Here is an 18,160-nt window from a genome sequence, read left to right as displayed (position 1 = left end):
AACCCGTTGGCTGGCTTGGAGAAGGCATTTCTCTCTTTAAATCACTTCTCCAAGACGCCAGCCAGCGGCTTGGAGAATACGTTTAAAGTTAAAGTTGCTTTCTTTTCTCCTCTTCCACCCTCCCCCCTCTATTTTCCTTCCTTTCATCTTGCAGCTCTCAAACATCTGGCATTCATGTCTTGTGGTTCTCAAACATCTGATGTTTAATCGATGTGGCTCTTACATTAAACACGTTTGGCCACCACTGCTGTACACAAACCCATTTTTACTGTTCATGTGTGGTGGTGCAAAGTGCCATCAAGTCATATTGGGGTTTCCAAGGCAAGAAACTAACAGAGGTGGTTTGCCGTTGCCTTTCTTTGGACAGCAGCCCCCTCCTCACTGGTCTGCCATCCAAGCACTAACCAGGGGCAACTCTGCTTAACTTCCAAAATCCAGGGGTGGAATTCTAGCAGGAGCTCCTTTGCATATTAGGCCACTCCCCCCTTGATGTAGCCAATCCTCTGAGAACTTACAAGGGTCTTTTTTGTAATTCTAGCAGGAGCTCCTTTGCATATTAGGCCACTCCCCCCTTGATGTAGCCAATCCTCCGAGAACTTACAAGGGTCTTTTTTGTAAGCTCTTGGAGGATTGGCTACATCAGGGGTGTGTGGCCTAATATGCAAAGGAGCTCCTGCTAGAATTCCACCCCTGCCAAAGTCTGATGAGATCAGACTACCCTGGGCCATTTAGGTCAGGGCAAATATTTGCAGCCAAATGTGTGCTTGCTGTCCTTCAAGGAAACAGCATGTATGGTTGCTAGCTTCCCAGTATGTATGGACTGTGACATCTGGAAAAAACTAAATGCGTGAGCAGGGCCAGCCCTAGACTGCCTGGCACCCTAGGCAAGGCTAACTTCTGGCACCCCCTGTGCATTGATAATGTCACCAAGTCATGTGGGGGGGCACCCAATTCATTACCCCCAGAAGGTCAGCGCCCTAGGCAGTCACCTACTTTGCCTAGTGGCCGGGCTGGCCCTGTGAGTGAGCGCACGCTTTCACACAAGCTGAATCATCCACGTTCAATCCACTTAAGTGATTGTTTGCAAGCAGATTTTGCCATTTCACACCGTAAATCCCATTGCAAAGTGGATTGAAGGTGGACTGAAAGTCCATTATTCCATGTGTGCAAGAGCGAGAGAAAAATGATTATGTCGAGCTTAAAAAGAGCCCAAATCCCTGTGTTTCTGTCCATCAATTCCACATTCCCCCTCCTCTTCCCCCGACTGTTCAGCTCTCGCTCCCAGTTTATGGTTTTTGCTCTGGCGTTCTTATCTGGCATTCTTGATGACTGTGACTGCTGACATGCGGGCTGAGAAATCCCTGCTTACCACTTCCCTGCATTTTAAAAGGAAAACAGCAGCCACGCTGGGCCATGCTGTGAACTGAGAGAGCCAGTTTGGTGTAGTGGTTAAGTGTGTGGACTCTTACCTGGGAGAACTGGGTTTGATTCCCCACTCCTCCACTTGCACCTCCTGGAATGGCCTTGGGTCAGCCATAGCTCTTGTAGGAGTTGTCCTTGAAAGGGCAGCTTCCGTGAGAACTCTCTCAGCCCCACCCACCTCAATGTTGTGGGGGAAGGTGATACAGGAGATTGTAAGCCGCTCTGAGTCTTTGATTCAGAGAGAAGAGCGGGGTATAAATCTGCAGTCTTCTTTTTCTGTGGGAGTAGAGTCGCCAACTTTAGGTTGGGAAATCCCTGGAGATTTTTGGAGCGGGGCCTGGCAAAGGGATTTGGGGAGGGAAGGGACTTCAGTGGGGTATAAGGTCATTGCTTCCACCTTCCAAAGTGGCCATTTCCTCCAGGGCCACTGATCTCCGTTGCCTGGAGATCAGGTGTAATCCCAAGAGATCTCCAGCCAGCACATGTAGGCTGGCAACCCTGTGTGGGAGGTCAGAGAGGGAATTGAGCCCACTCCCCTCTTTGCCTGTCTGCCAGAGCTAAACAGCAGCTCAGGGGAAAAGCCTGTGTCAAGCAATAAAGCAACAGCAGAGAACATAACTTAGGAATGTAAGAGAAGCCATGTTGGATCAGGCCAATGGCCCATCTAATCCAACACTCTGTGTCACACAGTGGCCAAAAAACCAAGTGCCATCAGGAGGTCCATCAGTGGGGCCAGGACACTAAAAGCCCCCCCACAGTGCCCCCCCCCAAGCACCAAGAATACAGAGAAAACCCCCAAGTACCATCAGGAGGTTTACAAGTGCTTCCACTTTGCCTCCCTCCAAGCACCAAGAATACAGAACATCACTGCCCCAGACAGAGAGTTCCAACAATACGCTGTGGCTAATAGCCACTGATGGACCTCTGCTCCATATGCTTATCCAATCCCCTCTTGAAACTGGCTATGCTTGTAGCCACCGCTACCTCCTGTAGCAGTGAATTCCATGTGTCAATCACCCTTTGGGTGAAGAAGTACTTCTTTTTATCAGTTCTAACCCAACTGCTCAACAATTTCATTGAATGTCCATGTGTTCTCATATTGTGAGAAAGGGAGAAAAGTACTTATTTCTCTGCCTTCTCTATCCCAGGCACAATCTTGTAAACCTCTATCCAATCACACCTCCCCTGCTAATTTTACCCTTTGGAAGAAATGCTAGCAGATCCATTCATGGATGTCTCAGCATTGTGCCTGCGTTGACCTTCAAGAGCCGCTTGGGTTTATCGATTGACCAGGAGTTAAGAGCCAACTTCGGCCTCAAGCAGTAAAGTTTGTCAGATCCAAAGCGGGGAGAATAAATTAGGCAAACTGCACTTCTTCTCCCTCCCAAGCGATTTGATCTCCTGTCAAATCCGTCTGAATGAGAACAAGCTCTGCACATCAGCAGGGCAGGGAAGAAGTTTTGAGACAGACATCATCCACATGGTGGTAACGTTGGCCCATTACGCCCGTGCATCTCACTGCAGTTTTGCAGAGCAGTAAGCCTTTTAGCTTGACTTCAGACTCTGTGCCTGCCTTACGCACCATTCTTTTTCCTTCAGTTTATTTATTCTGCAGCTACAATGTTTAAAATGCACTTTTCTGAATTGGGGTGGAATGCCACTTGTGGCATGGGGGGTGGTCTCCAAATTTAAAAAAAAAAAAGATCTACAGTTGCTCTATTGCAGCTGTGCTATAGCATCCAGCAAACACCTTCCATATAAATCCTCATGGTTCAGGTTTTGTACATGCATTTTAGCATTGGTTGGGCATTTTTTAAGCAGGAACACACAGGAACGCAGTTCCAGCTGGCTTGGTGTCAGGGGTGTGTGGCCTAATATGCAAATGAGTTCCTGCTGGGCTTTTTCTACAAAAAAAGCCTTGTGCAAAATGATGGTGATTTAGGGGGTGTGGCCTAATAAGCAATTGAGTTCCTGATGGGCTTAAAAAAAAAAAAGCCTTGTGCAAAACAATGGCGGTGTCAGGGGGTGTGGCCTAATATGTAAATGAGTTCCTGATGGGCTTTTTCTACATAAAAACCCCTTGGTTGAATGAAAAGAAACAGAAAAGAACTCAGGCAAGGGGTGGGGGAGAGAAACCACTGTTGAAACTGACCAGACTTTTTCTGAAACTGACAAGCAGCTGAAGCCCCACTTTCCATATTGATGAGCACTAGGGCATACTCTGCAGTGTCATCAGCCACTGTGAAAAACAGGGAAAAGGCACACAATCTCATAATATGGGGGAGCACATGTTGAGTGTACAGAATGCTTGGTAGAACCCACTGATCCTGGCATTGCAAGCTGTGACCATTGGCAACCAATGTTCCCTCTAAGCTTCAGAGTTTTAAGAGCAAAAATTCTACTTTGTGAGCTACTGGCATTAAAGCTATGAGCTGCTGCATAAATTAGGTTGCTCTGGGGCCATCCTTCCTGAGTTTGGACAAAAATGTGTGAGCTGGAGGCTAAAAAAAATGTGAGCTAGCTAGAGGGGACACTGTTGGCAACGTGTCTGTGTGCACACATGTGCACACACCTGTGCAAAGTCGGCTGCAAATCCGCCACGCTGCACACAGGGCTGCAGTTTGTATGGGGGAGGAGTCTTCGACAGAAGCTCTGGAGAACTTTTTATTTTCTTTTTTAAAACTTGATTTTTAAAATCCAGTTTCTATACATTGCTCTGACTAACTTTGCAAAGGCAGCAGATACCTTTTACAAAACTGCCTGGTAAACAATAATACCCTGCTATCTTCTGGAGCAGTCGGACAATTCTTTATGGGATCCGGGGGGGGGGTTCAGCAGGAACTCCTTTGCATATTAGGCCGCACCCCCCTGATGTAGCCAATCCCTCTAGAGTTTACAGTAGGCCCTGTACTAAGAGCCTACTGTAATCTCCAGGAGGATTGGCTACAATGGGGAGGTGTGGCCTAATATGCAAAAGAGTTCCTGCTACAAAAAAAAGCCTTGATGGGATCCATCGCTCTTAGCGGGCATAGCTGTGAGCTGCCTTCTCCTGCTGCCCGGTTTAAACCAGGCGGCTGGATCCAGCCAGGGTCATCTTGCCACTGACGAGGTCCGCATCTCTGTAGCTCTGCCAGTGCTTTAAGCTTAGTCATTCCCAAACCCATGATTCCAAAACTGCACACCAAGGGAACACTAATGCACTGCGAGAAGGACTGCAGTGTACCTTGAAAAATGAAGGCTTGGTGCCAGATTCATCTATCTCTCTAAGACTGTCAGAGCATGCAAGGCTTGTTCAGCATTGATTTTCCCTCCGCCCAGCTTCTGCTTTCTCAATATGTGGTCAGTAACATTGCCCCAAGGGAGGAAGGGAGTATGCCCAAGGATTCCCTGATGCATTCTTTACCAGAGGTGGCTAAACTTGCTTAATGTAAGAGCCACATAGAATAAATGTAAGGTGTTTGACAGCCCAATGCAAGATATGAACATCAGTTGATTGAGAGCTTCAGGCAGGCAGGCAGGCAGGAAGGAAGGAAGGAGAAGAAGAAGACTGCAGATTTATACCCCACCCTTCTCTCTGATTCAGACTCAGAGCGGCTTACAATCTCCTATATCTTCTCCCCCCACAACAGACACCCCGTGAGATGGCTGGGACTGAGAGGGCTCTCACAGTAGCTGCCCTTTCAAGGACAACTCCTGCGATAGCTATGGCTAACCCAAGGCCATTCCAGCAGCTGCAAGTGGAGGCGTAGGGAATCAGAATCCCAGGCTGATTCCGCACTCACCTTTCTCCGGGGCAGGCTTCTGTTTCTGGGCAGAGCAAACTGGCGATTTCGCACCAGTCGCTCCGCGCTGGCATTTTGCGGTTTACACTGTGGCGGGGCAATTCACGGTTTTGCCCCGTGCAAAATGCCAGTGTGGAGTAATTGATGCGAAATCACCAGTTTGCTCTGCCCAGAAACAGAAGCCTGCCCTGGAGAAAGGTGTGGAATCAGCCCCGGATAAGAGTCCACACACTTAACCACTACACCAAACTGGAAGGAAGTCAAATTGGAAGGAAGATAGGGAAGGAGGGAGGGGTGGAAAGAAAGCAACTTTACTGTTAAAAGCACTCTCCAAGCTGCTGGCAGGCTTGGCTTGGAGAAGTGATTTAAAGAGAGAAATGTCAGACGACAGGGCGGTGGGCGCTTCAAGAGCCACAGAATATGTGTGAAAGAGCCACATGTGGCTCCTGAACCACAGTTTGGCCACCCCTGATCTATATTGTAGATGATAGGCAGAGGGAGAACCCAGATGCATGACTGATGCACAGAAAGGACAGCCATGTTATTTATGTGCTTGTCAGTTTATCCTTTATTCCCTGCCTTTCTCCCCAGTGGGGACTCAAAGCAGCTTGCATCTTTCTCCTCAATTTGATCTTCACAACAATCCTGCCAGGTAGGTTAGGCTGAGAGTATGCAAGAGGCCCATGGTCACCCCTACCAGGCTTCTATGACAGAGTGGGGATTTGAACTTGGATCCCCCAGATCCTAGTTTGATACTCTAACCACTACACCAAAGTAGCTTCCAGTCCTATTACAGAACCCTGTCTGGGTAAAAGAAAGAGCAGGTCCCTTGGGGAATGCCATTGATAAGAACATGGAAGCGACATCATCACATCAGTGACATCAGGCATTGACATTCTACTTTTTGAGCAAACTCTATGGTCAAATTGGACTCAAACCATAGAGTTGGCCCAAAAACCAGAGTGTCATCACGCAATGTCACTAATGCGATGATGTTGCTTTCATGGGACACCATGGTGTCAGGGACATCGCATGAGGGCATGGCTGTTTAGGGTGGAGAGCAGCTCCAAAAACCAAGGGGATCCCCCACCCAGACCTGGGGACTGGCATACCTACCAGAACTTAGTACAGTTTCAGAGGGCCTGCAGAACAGAATTGTACTGCCAAGTAAAGTAAACCTTGTAGACAGGTTGCTAAAATGTCAGATGTTCCTCCTTATATATTTATTTGTGTGTGTGGGGGGGTAATTTCCCCCATAGGCCAACTTATCAGTGGTGGAGAGATAGGGCCTAGCATTAGGAGACCCCTCCTGTTACCAGTAATTATGGCATTGAGAATTATTGAATGTATATGTCATGGGTGGAATTCTAGCAGGAGCTCCTTTGCATATTAGGCCACACACCCCTGATGTAGCCAATCCTCCAAGAGCTTACAAAAAGAGCCTTGTAAGCTCTTGGAGGATTGGCTACATCAGAAGGGTGTGGCCTAATATGCAAAGGAGTTCCTACTAGAATTCCATCCCTGCCTGTGAGTTAGATTATGCTGGGAGTCAGGTTTACATAACAGAGGAGGAATTTGTGCCTATATTGTATAACGATACAGCAGAGATCTGGACAGGGATGGAATTCTAGCAGGAGCTCCTTTGCATATTAGGCCACACACCCCTGATGTTGCCGATCCTCCAAGAGCTTACAAAGTTCCTTTGGCTACATCAAAGGGGTGTGGCCTAATATGCAAAGGAGCTCATGGTAGAGTTCCACCCCTAGTATATGTTGAGAATTAATTAACACTGCTTTTTTCCAAGCGTTTGTTCAACCTAGACCATGGTTTCCTCTGTTGTTATCAAATCCTCAGTTGGGAGCAGGGGATCCCCTGATTTGGATGTCCTCCCCCCACTTCTGGATCCTCAGAAAGCTGGGGAGGGGGGTTGAATGTCTACTGGGCGCACCATTAAACTCTGTGGACACTAGTCCCCATAGGGGACTCTTCTCAACCTTCCCCCTTCCCAAAGCATCAACGACATTGGACCAAGGAGTCCAATTCTGTGAGCTCCCAAAGAAGGTTCCCCCATTCTCCATTATTTCCAATGAAGGGAAGGCATTTAAAAGGAGTGTGATCCCTTTAAATGGGATGGCCAGAACTGCCTTCAGAGTTCAATTGTGCTTTTCAGAACCTTGCTCCTGGCTCCAATGTCTCCTGGCTCCACCCCCAAAGGCCCCAGATATTTCCTGAATCGGACCTGGCAACCAGGGCCAGCGCGTGGGAGTAGGCAACCTAGGCAATTGCCTAGGGTACCAGCTCCCAACAGAGGCGCAGGGCAGGCACCCCCTCCCCACTCGCGACGTCCCTGAGCCTCCGACTGGATGCTGAGGGGTTGGAGGAATTCCCCCGCCCCTCAGCACCCAGAAACAATGGTGCTTTCAGGCTTTGGCGTTCTCCTTGTTTCTGGGCACTGCAGGGTCAGAGGAACTCCCCTGCCCTTCATCGCCTAGAAACAACAGCGCTTCAGTGTCTGACATGATGATGTCACCTCTGGGTGATGTCGTCATGCTGCGCATGTGTGCTTTGCGCATGTGTGGAAATTTTCCCCCATGGGAGGGGGGTGAGCACACCTCAGGGTTCTGCCTTGGGCAGCAGAACCCCACGTGCCAGCCCTGCTGGCAACCCTACTGCCAAGCCCTTCTGAGCTTCCTCCCAATGTGGTTCTGCAAACTTTCAGGCGTGGCTAGGGTTGCCAAATGCAATTTAAGAAATACCTGGGGACTTTGGGGGTGGAGCCAGGAGACTTTGGGGGTGGGGCCAGGAGACATTAGGGGTGGAGCCAAGATCAAGGCTGTGACAAGCATAATTGAACTCCAAAGGGAGTTCTGGCCATCACATTTCAAGGGACGGCACACCTTTTCAATGCCTTCCTTCCATAGGAAATAATGAAGGATAGGGGCACCTTCTTTGGGGGCTCATAGAATTGGACCCCCTGGTCCAATCATTTTGAAACTTGGGGAATATTTTGGGAAGAGGCACTAGATGCTGTACAGAAAATTTGGTGCCTCTACCTCAAAAAACAGCCCCCCAGAGCCCCAGATACCCGCAGATCAATTCTCCATGATTTTCTATGGGAATAAATCTCCATAGGGAATAACAGAGTCCCCAGCAGACATTTCCCTCCCCTCCCCCCGCTTTCTGACGACCCTGAAGCAGAGGGAGGGCCTCCAAACCTGGGGATCCCCTGCCCCCACCTGGGGATTGGCAACCCTAGGCGTGGCTCCCTAACTGCTGTTTGTGCTTGCAGACTCCCCCATTTTCAAGGACTCATCCTGTGAATTTAGAGAGAAGTGTTTGTGAGTTTCCTGCATTGTGCAGGAGGTGGGATTAGATGACCCTAGAGGTCCCTTCCAACTCTATGATTCTATGATTCTAAGTCCCCGGTTTCTATGGCAAGCGATTTCCTGAGCTGAAGAGGCTCCCCCTCCCCTTCCCCTCCCCAGCTGTCCAAAACAGACCAAAGAAAGGAACTTTGTCTGATCATCCAGCAAGTGTGAAATCAATCTTTCCCGCCTCCTTGCCATTGCAGACGCTTCTTCAGTTATTAAAAACTACTTGGGCGTTTGATCAGCAGAAAAAGAGCCCGAAAGTGTGTTTTAACTCAGTAAATTAAAGGAGAGAAAACATTTAATAAAACCAGCGTAAATCATCCGGAAAAATGGGGGGGGGGAGGTGTTTACTCACTCTCTGCAGTTTAGCTTCTTTTGGCAAGATAAAGCTGACAGGGAAACTTAGGGAGAAGAAATGTGGGCGGCAGAAAACCCTGGATAAATGTGTGCTGGTATAGAAGCAATAGATTACCTCTGTTTCCTGCTAAAAGGCTGGCCTTGAATTCAGCAGGAGCTCACAGGAGCACAGCTCCCAAGCCTTTCTGAGGGTTCCCCCTCCTCCTCCCCACATACCTACCTTCTCCACTGAATAGTAGGTGCAGCTGCATAACAAGCCCATAACAAGCGGCCCCACAACTCTGGAACCAGCTCCCAGAGGAGGTGCGGGCCCTGCGGAGCTTAGACCAGTTCCGCAGGGCCTGCAAGACCGCCCTCTTCAAACAGGCGTTCACCAATGACTGAGCTAATGTTTACTGCTAAATTAATAATGTTTACCGCCAATGTTAGTTTTAGGAATGTTTTGATTATCGATTGATTGGTTTTAATGTGAACTTAATGTTTTATTATTGTACTGTTTCACTTTTAAATGTTGTTAGCCGCCCTGAGCCTGCTCCGGCGGGGGAGGGCGGGATACAAATAAAATTTTACATTACATTACATTACATGAGCTCTACCACCTATTTTTTCTACAAAATGACACCTTCTAAAGGGTGAGTGGTAACTGAGTTAGACTGGAGAGCTAGGGTTGCCAGCTCTGGCTCGGGAGATGCCTGGAGATTTGGGAGGGTGGAACCTGGGAGGGTGGGGTTTGGGGAGGGCAGGGACCTCAGCTGGGTATAATACCATAGTGTCCAGCCTCCAAAGCAACCCTTTTCTCCAGGGGAACTGATCTTGGCCATCGGGAGATCAACTGTAATAGCAGGAGATCTCCAGGAGCCACCTGGAGATTGGCAACCCTATGGAGAGCCTGTTCTGATTCTGAGGGGCACCAAAGGGCTCGTTAAATACCAGTCTGCTTGACTGTATGGAACATATACATGAAGCTGCCTTATACCAAGTCAGAAAATTGGTTCATCGAGGCCAGTATTGTTTGGTGTAGTAGTTAGGTGTGCAGACTCTTATCTGGGAGAACTGGGTTTGATTCCCCACTCCTCCACTTGCACCTGCTGGAATGGCCTTGGGTCAGCCATACTTCTCGCAAGAGTTGTTGGGTACAATGGTTAAGTATGTGAACTCTTATATGGGAGAACTGGGTTTGATTCCCCACTCCTCCACTTACAGCTACTAGAATGGCCTTGGGTCAGCCATATCTATCGCAGAGGTTGTCCTTGAAAGGGCAGCTGCTGTGAGAGCCCTCTCAGCCCCAACCACCTCACAGTTCATGAATTGTAGTAGGGTCTTTAGGTAGTCGACCTCCACTTTGTCAAAGGCCTTCTCCGCGTCTAACGAGAGAATCAGGGAGGGGACTGGGGACAGCTTTGCCCTGTGTATCAAATTTAAGGTTTTGCGGATGTTATCCGTGATGGAGCGGCCTGGCATGAAGCCAGCTTGGTCAGGGTGGATGTAATGTGTGATGATTTTTTTTAGACGCTCCGCCAGCATAGAGGAAAAGATTTTAAAATCATGATTTAAGATTGAGATGGGTCGGTAGGATGCGGGGTTGAGCTTGTCCTTGCCTTGTTTGGGAATGAGAATCGTTCGTGACTCCAACCAGCTGGAGGGGAGCTGACCATCCCTCAGGACTGTGTTACAGGTCTCAAGGAGGGGGTTTAGTAACGAAGATTTAAATAGCTTATAGAATTCCGATGGGAAGCCGTCCCTGCCAGTGGCTTTGTTGTTTTTAATTTTGGAGAGGGCCTCAGTTAACTCTGTCAGATTGAACGGCCTGTCTAGGAAGTCTGCATGCTCTGTTGAGAGGGTTGAGTTGAATTTGATTGATCTTAGGTAGTTTTCAATGTTCTGACAGTTGGGTTTCCCAGATTCATACAGCTTTTTATAATATTCAAGAAAGGCTCTTGAGATTTCCTTAGAGGATGAGTGCAGGATTCCCTTAGCATCTCGAATAGCATGGATCGAGTTAGTAGGATTTTTTTGGGCGATACGGAATTTCAGATATCTGATTGATTTGGAAGTTTTTGTTACATACCTATGCTTGAGGTATAGGGATGATTTCTGTATGGAGGAAGCCTCTAGAAGTTCTAGTTGCTTTCTAGCTTGGTCTAATCTTCTTAGGGTTTTTTTCCCTCCATAGTTTTGGTGTCTATGTTGGAGTTCTGCGATGTGTAGGTTTAAGTCTGCTATGGTTTTTTTGCGCGCTTTATTACAGGCAGCTGCTATAGATATAAGGTTGCCTCTCATAACCGCTTTAAAGGCGTCCCATATGACTGCTTGGGGGGTCCCGCAGTCGGAGTTAAGCTCGAAATATGTCTGTATTTGTTGGTCTATCTTTTGGCATGTCTGTTCGTTGGACAGTAGGAGCTTGTTTAGAGACCAATTAGGTCCCTTTCCATCAGTAGCCTGAGTTGATAATTTGCATTCCACCAGAGAGTGGTCAGAGATATTTCTGACATTATAGTCTGCGTATGTGATGCTGTTGATTAGAGACTGGGATACGAGTATAAAGTCAATTCTTGAGTAGGAGTTGTGCACTGGTGAGAAGAAAGAGTAGTCTCTAACTTTGGGGTGTAGATTACGCCACGTGTCTAGTAGGTTAAAGTTGTTGAGGATCGTGCCCAGTTTTGAGGTAGAGGTCTGGTCCCTTACTGTTCTATGATGGTTTGATTTATCTAGCAGGGAGTCAGCTACCATGTTTAGGTCTCCCCCAATTAGCACATTGCCTTCTTGGAAGTTTTGCAATTCTAAGAGTGTTTTTTCAAGGAACTCAATCTGTCCAGAGTTAGGGGCGTAGATTGAGGCTATTGTAGTAGGTGTCCCGTCTAATGTGCCTTTGATGAACAGGAATCTACCCAGTGGGTCATGTTTGGTTTGAGAGCAGACAAAGGGAGTGTTTTTAGAGATAAGAATAGCTACCCCTCTTGCTTTGGAGGTACCAGGAGCCTGGAATGTTTGAACAAACCACCGTGATTTGAGGACGCTGATATGTTTCTCCTTGATGTGCGTTTCCTGCAAGCACACAATATTGAGTTTTTTCCCTTCCAGATAGTTAGAAATACGTTTGCGTTTTATGGGGTTTTGGAATCCTCTGCAATTCCAGGAGGCTATTTTAATGTGATCGGCCATGTAGCAAAACTGGACTTACCCGGGACCAGGTGTCCAGGTATCAAACAGTTAATAATCAACAACTACACTTTAACTAACTCTATACCCCCCCCCTTTGATTCTGTTGGGGTGAGGTGTATATTACTAAGTTGGGGGTTGTCTATCTATACTCACCCCCCCTTCCCTAGGGTCAAGGTCTCTGCTCCCTAAACTTGGAGGCAGTCGGGTAGGGGGTTCTCTAAAAAGGTCACTATACCACTTTTCGTGGCTAGTGCAAATAATCACCACCTCCCCCTTTTCAGGGGGGGGAGTTTCACCACTCCCTAAGCTAGGAAGCCAAGGGAGGAATACACAATGTACTCCCTTAACGTGAAACTGTTTCACTTCTGTGGGGGAGCTATAATCAAAGTTGAATAGGTGCACACAGTCTACCTTGCACCTCTATCGCCACCCCCCTTTAACTAAACATAAGAGTTCCTAACCAGGCTTCTCAAGTATTGTAGTAAGATCTGGGACCATAAGTCTTGTGGTACTGCATCCCATATGGTCTTCCAGTAGAGGATGGGCAATTAGATTTGGTAGGAATCTCCAAAGGTGCAGAGCAGACCAGTTTAATGTTTGGCATATTAGATGGTGTGTTTTCATAGAGCCAATATAGCTGCATATCATTCATCCACCCCTACTCACATTTCCCGTGGCCGTTGCTGTATTGGGCTGGTCAACTCATGGCTCCCTCCTCTCCGTTGCAAGTCACGGGTTAGTTTGTTGGTGCCGTCAGTTCTATAGGATTGTCGTTGGCTGGGCCCCCCCCCAACCTCCCCAGAGCACGCGTCCGCCCCCCAGCCCCGCGCCCCCTCGCCCGCAGCACCCCCCAGGCCCGCGCCCCCCACCCCCCCACGACCAGCCCCCACCAAGCACACCCGCCCCCCCACCACACCCCCCCGCACCCAGCCCACCCCCCCCCGCCGCCCCGCCCCGCCCCAGCCAGCCCCCCCCCCGCCGACGCACGCCACCCAGGCCCCTCCCCCGCCCAACCGGGAGAGAGGAGAACAAGCACCCGCAACAGCCCCCAGCCGGTTTCCGACCTGAGGCCATCCCGGGCGCCCCCCCCTGCAAGCGGGGCCCGGACGGCGCGCGCCGTTGGCGGCGGAAGCGACCAACCCGAGCGGGGCCGCCGGGCGGGGGAGGGCATGCGGGCGCGGCACGGACGCGAGGGAGCGCAACAGGGAGGCAAGGGAACCGAGCGAGCGCGCCCAGCAGGGGGCCAGCCACGGGGAGGGGGGGGAGGAAGGGAGCCAAGGAGGGAGCGGCCGCCCGGTAAGGCATCGCCGGTAGAGACGGAGGCCCCGAGTAACAAGGGGCGGAACCAGCGGGCGCGCGGGGGAGCGCCCCAACACGATCCGGCAAGCCCCGCCAACGACAAAGCGACCATGATAGCCTTTGTTTGGGCCCCGGCTCCTCAAGATCGACACCAGACGCACATACACACACACATTCCTCATTCACTCCCCTTCCCTCCACTGACCTCCGCAGTCGCGATCCCATTCTTTCTCATCACCAATCACACATCTCTTTCACTCTACACCATTGAAGCAGGGGTAAGCTTCAATTTGGATTTCGAAATAATGCCAGAGGGGGCTTTTGACCATATTTGGAGCTGTACGACCTTACATAGGCGCCGCTGGGACGTCTTTGCTGAGTGCTAAATGGGGCGCTTGCGATCATGGCGCCCGGAGGGGACAGGCGACGCAGACGAGTTCCATGCAGGAGGCGATTTAAAACTATTCAGTGTCCAGTAGGTAGGTTTTCTCCGGTATCGTCTTCTTTCGCTAAGGCTTCTTCTTCAGCTGGAGACAGTTTGAGGGCCAGTGAGTTCAGCATCTCTTTTCTGGTCTCGATGTTATGCGCCTTAAGTAGAGCGCCATTTTTGAAAACTGTAATGTCGGATGAGGGGCTCCATCTGAAGCGTATATTCGCGTCGTGCAGTTTTGTGACGAAGGGCTTGAGTTTCCTCCGTTTCGCCAAGGCTTCAGGGGGTAGATCCAGGAGAGCCATAACCGTTTTGCCTTTAAAGGAGAGTGCTCCGTGAAGCCTCACCTCTCTCAAGATCATGTCCCTGATTGATGGGGAGACAAAAGTCACTAGTATGTCTCGTGGCCTCCCGTGCTTTGTAGTCGCCATTGCACCCAGTCTCTGGGCCTTCACGATCGCGATTGAGTTTCCCTCCTCCCTTTTTAATGCCTTTGCCAGCCATTTATACATGAATATGGATAGTTCAGAGTCTCGTTCCTCCCCCTCTTCCATTCCTCTAAATTTGAGGTTTGCGGCTCTATGGCGATTTTCCAGTATTGCGATCCTGTTTTCAAGTTGGGACTCGTGCTTTTTGATTGCTTTGATGTCCTCTTTTAGCCCCAACGCGGCTTCAGCCGATTGCTCCGCCAGCTTGGCGGTGACTGTTAGTTCTTCCGAGAGTTCTTGCACTCGGGACTGGATGGGTTTTAAAAAGTTCTCCATAGATTCCGTGAAGAACCGATGTATGTCGGTTTTTAGGCCCTCCAGGTCCCGTCTACACAAGGGGGCTTCCTCATCTCCTTGATCCGATCCCGGGGAAGGGGGGTTGCTGGTGGCCATCTTTGATGCCGATCTAGTGAGGGGGAAACTGACCTTTTCCGAAGTTTCTGCCTTAAAGAAGTCAGCAACTGATTTTTCTCCTTTGGAAGTCGATTTCTTCTTGTTTTTTGTTTGTTGTCCCATTGGGAGGGCTATATCTTTGAAGTCTGGTGCTGCTAGAAGTCCGACATCAAGAGGGTAGCTCGGGGGCTACCTCAGAACGCGTCCGCCATGAGCCAGCGACGCTCCCCCAACCACCTCACAGGGTGTCTGTTGTGGGGGGAGAAGGTATAGGCGATTGTAATCCACTCTGAGTCTCTGATTCAGAGAGAAGGGTGGGGTATAAATCTGCAGTCTTCTTCTATTGTCTACTCAGACCAGCAGTGGCTTTCCAGGGTCCCAGACAGAGGTCTTTCAGGTCACCTACTAGTAGCCCTTTCAACCGGAGAGGTCAAGGACTGAACTTGGGACCTACTGCATGCTCTGCCAGTGAACCATGGCCACAATGACACACAACTCTTGGCACATAGGCTCTGACTTTACTTGATCAATTCTGGACCACGTGGTATACAAAAAAGCACTGAATGCTATAGGTATGCTCTTGAGTAAGACATAAGGCTACAGAACAAGAGGCCTCAAGAATATCTCTAAGCCTTTGTCACTTCACTAAATTTCCTTGTGGTCCAGCATTGTTCTATTGTTTTATTCTGTCCTGTATTATGAGCCAATATGTGTACTTACCTTTCTGACCTCTGAAGAAGACCAATTTAGGTCAAAAAGCGTCAGGTCAAGTTGAGTGGGTTCCCATTGAGGTTTTATGATTTTACATAGGATCAAGGCTTATGATGGGCCCTTAAATGGTTTTAGCTTTCAACAATAAATACATGTATGTTGATTTATGATTTTTTTACACTTTGTTTTTAATGTTCGGCCTTTTAATTGCATATTAACCTTTTAGGTTTCTTACTCCAGTTTTTGGGTCAAGTTTCTTTCCCTTCTTTGTTTTTCCATGGTCACAATGTGCCAATGGTCCCCTGAACCGCTAAGAGCTGGTCCCCCTCCAATCTCCTCCTAGGCATGAGGGGGATGTTGTGCATCAGAATGCAAGCCAAGAGTTGCCCAGTGGAACACTCTCCCATATCTAAAGTAGGGTTGCCTGGCTCTGGGTGACTTTATAGAGTTTTTAATCAAATTGCCAGAGCGTCCCCTGCGTGAAGTAGCCGGCATGATGATGTCACTTCCAGGTGATGTCATCGTGGCAGGCACATCGGAGCTCTTTGGGCACAGGGATCCCTCTGGGGGCCAGCTCCGTGCCAGCAGGTTGGGGGCAGGGGCCCCAAAACCAAGAGAACCCCTACCTCCATGGAAGGCTGGGAACCCTCATCTACAGCTCCCTGCTAGGAGAAAGCCAGCATGTCAGGAAGGAGGATCCTAAGTGTGTCTTCTGCCTAGTTTACTATGTGCAGGGAGTTATGAAATCTGTGGTTCTCCCACCTGTATTTTCATGTGGCAGGGAATCCAAGAAAGGCTGCATCACCTTTTAAATTCTTTTTAACATGGAGATCACAGCTCCCCAATGTGGGGCCCACCAACACTTTTCTTGGTGCTCACCAAGTCTTTGATAAAGTGGGTGGGGCAGTTCAGCAAAGCTTCTGGTTGGCCATTCGAGATTCAATTGACTGTGCAGATTTTTTAAAAACCTTGCTTTGGCAGCAGCTGCCACTACCGCACAAGGATCTTTACCATGTGACTGAAGGTAAGCTATGGCAGCCATTTTGCTGCAAGCTCCACCTCCTATGGCAGCCATTTTGGGCCTGACTCAGTCGCATTATGTCAGAATTCCGGAGGTGCCTGCAGGCTCAAAAGGGTTGGGGTGGACCCCTGATGTAGATCATGCCTGAGTTCAAACAATGCTGTATGGATTCTGTGCACAAATACAATGGCACTATGAGCAATCTGCCTATATTCGGCTGTCATCCAGGGCTGATTGTTGGAGCTCATGGAGACAGAGCCCATAGGTTGTTTTAGTGAAGCTAAGGCAAATAGCCCTGATATATACCACACTGCTGGCATAAATTATGGGCCAAATGGCTGTAGGGATCAGATAATCTCAGGCAGTTGCAGCTGTGGTCCTGTTAGGAACCTGTGGATTCATTACAGAATCCTTGAGCTGGAACAGATTTATAAACCACATAGTCCAATCCAAAATCCCACCTGGCCTCACCCACTTTCTAAAACACATGGCAGGCACAAGGAAGGGTGTAGGCAGATGGTGTGGTAGCCACAGGCACCACATTGGACACCCTTGTTCAGGCTTTCTGTATAGCAGGAACTCCTTTGTATAATAGGCCACACACCCCTGATATAGCAATCCTCCTGGAGCTTACAGTAGTCCCTGCACTAAGAGCCCTGTAAGCTCCAAGAGGATTGGCTACATAAGAGGGGTGTGGCCTAATATGCAAAGGAGTTCCTGCTACAAAAAAGCCCTGTCCCCATTCTAGTTCATTTTGATCTCGCTTTTCCTCCAAGCAACATGCACAGCTTTTTCTTTCCTTCCATCATCTTCAGCATCACTCTGTTCAGCTGGGCTACTTCTGGCGATCACGCGAGTTTCGGCAAGATCTTCATTCCAGTTGCTGTTTGACTCCGGAGAGCCTTGGACTACGTACAGCCTTATTTTGCAAGATGTGTTATCCCTCCTCTCTCCCTCCCCTTCTTCTCTCTCTTTTTTGGGGGAATGAATTATATTTTTAAACTTCAAAAGGCAGCCTTGTGCTTTATGGGGGGGGGGGAGGAGAGGCATCACACACCAAACATGGCTAATCTGAGGCGCGGAGATGTCAGCCGCTGCATCAAACAGGCTTAATTGTTTAAAAAAGAATGAAAGAGGGAGAGGATGCCGGAGACCCCCGGGGGACGGCTCAGTGGAGCCCCGATGTCAGGCGATGAGTGAAGGAGCCTCTGGCAAAGTTTATACACTCAGGGCCTCCTGTCTGCTTTGCAGACGTCGGAGGCGAACAGCAGAGACAGAGCGAATCCAGCATCTGGCCCAGGATGGCAAGAAGAGCATGCTAATGGTGCACAAGAAGTGGAATGTGGAATGGCACATTCCCTTGGTCACGTTTCCCCAAGCATGCATTTCTTGTCCTGCAGAGGCTGAGGGGTAGGGGATATTAGTAGGGAAGATGGGGGTGGGGGGGGCAGGATGGAACCCTCCGCTCTCTCAAAAGCCCCCTGGTTGTTTCTCACGTAGCTGGTTTTGCTTTTTGATCTCTGAAACAGCTGTGCTCAGATAGGGAGACCAGGGCTTTTTCTGTAGCAGGGATTCCTTTGCATATTAGGCCACACCCCTCTTATGTAGCCAATCCTCCAAGAGCTTACAGGGCCTACTGTAAGCTCCAAGAGGATTGGCTACATAAGAGGGGTGTGGCCTAATATACCAAGGAATCCCTGCTACAAAAAAAGCCCTGGAGGAAC

At 49.2% G+C, this 18,160-nt stretch overlaps 1 protein-coding gene across 4 annotated transcripts in view; it reads left to right on the top strand.

Annotated features, from left to right (window-relative positions):
• Window positions 1-18,160, top strand: part of OLFM2 (olfactomedin 2) — a 379,600-nt gene that overhangs the window by 349,744 nt on the left and 11,696 nt on the right. The gene's annotated exons all lie outside the window — the stretch shown is intronic.

The sequence above is a fragment of the Heteronotia binoei genome, chromosome 13 (assembly GCF_032191835.1).
Source record: "Heteronotia binoei isolate CCM8104 ecotype False Entrance Well chromosome 13, APGP_CSIRO_Hbin_v1, whole genome shotgun sequence".
Taxonomy (NCBI): Eukaryota; Metazoa; Chordata; class Lepidosauria; order Squamata; family Gekkonidae; genus Heteronotia; species Heteronotia binoei.
The sequence above is the reverse complement of the archived record's forward strand: the minus strand, read 5'-3'. Positions and strand labels throughout refer to the sequence as shown.